Consider the following 1,357-nt stretch of genomic DNA (forward strand, 5'->3'; position numbering starts at 1 on the left):
TGGGGTGTGTGTCTGAGCAGTTAAGGAGGGAGGGAACCTTTAACAGTCAAACCTCCCAGTTGTTCCTGGAGATTTAAGGCTGTTCTAAGAGTCTGAACCTTCATTTCACTCTCACCACAGATTGTCTCTGCTGCTGACCCGCCAGCCTTTGGTATTGGCCTATGGTCCCTGGGATTTCTGAGTGAGTCCCACTTCCAAGCCATGCCCTTCTAGGGCCTCTGTTGAGGGAATGTTGTGCTACATCACAAGTGCACACCATATCCCTCAAGGGTACTTCTGAGCCACTGGACCATGTAGGGGCTTTCCCAGCCTGCTGAAAGAATGGCTGAATGGGGCATGTTAATTTCCCCCTTTTCACACAGCTCTGCCTTCCCAGCTCTGGGACAATTAGCTGTGGGTGCACAAAAGTCTATTGTCCATGTCCAATATTGTGGCATGTACATGTGCTGCTGGAAACACTTCTTGTCACAGTGGGATTTTTTGTGTGGCTCTGGGCTGTGGCTCTGGTGCAGTGCAGGAGCACCCCCAGCCTGCTGGGAAGATGGTTCCAAGGGTCATGTTTTTTTTCCCATTTTGGCTAACCTCTGCCTTCCTCACTCTGACACAATTAGCAGCAGTTGTGTGAAAGACTATCTTCCATGCCAGATATTGAGGAATTTGCACAGCCCATTCCTGCCATGCTTCACTGTGTGGTTCTCACTGCCATATCTGCTGTTGCTATTGTTTTTTTTTTTTTAAAGAACTAGTCTGCCTCCAAATGCCAACCCTCAGTTTCCCCACACTGCAACATGGCTGCTGGATATTCAGCAGCTTACTTGATTCAGAATGCAGACTCCTGGTTTCAACAAGTGCATGGTCCCTGTGGATTCAGCAGACCTTGTCCAGCTGGTGCATTGCTGGAACTGGTGTTCTGGGTTTCTTTCTGGTTTTATCTAGTATTTTTCATGTAGGTGTTTTTTTTTTTTTTGCCATCTCTCCTAGCTACCATCTTAGTTTCTCCAAATCCTTTGCTTTTATCAAAATTATTTCTACCATTTTAAAGATTCTACAAGTGATTTCACTTCAGAAATTGTCATTTATTCAATAAGAGGTGATGCTTCAAAGGCAAACATCACAGAGTGGGAAACATTTTGGATTATTTTATATAGAAGATAAATGGCTTATATTAAGGGTACCTTTTCTCCTTGTTGCCTGGGAAAGCCTCTGTTCATGCTAATTGTCCACTGTCCTGTCCAGTTTAGACCCTTGGCACTCTTAAACATATTCCCAGTTAGCTCATCAATACCTTTTTTAGCTGCTCCTTGGCACAGAGAAGAGTTAGACAAGGGAATCACAGTATAAAAGAAACAACAGCCAA

The sequence above is a fragment of the Choloepus didactylus genome (genome assembly GCF_015220235.1).
Source record: "Choloepus didactylus isolate mChoDid1 chromosome 26 unlocalized genomic scaffold, mChoDid1.pri SUPER_26_unloc2, whole genome shotgun sequence".
In the NCBI taxonomy this organism is placed as follows: domain Eukaryota; kingdom Metazoa; phylum Chordata; class Mammalia; order Pilosa; family Megalonychidae; genus Choloepus; species Choloepus didactylus.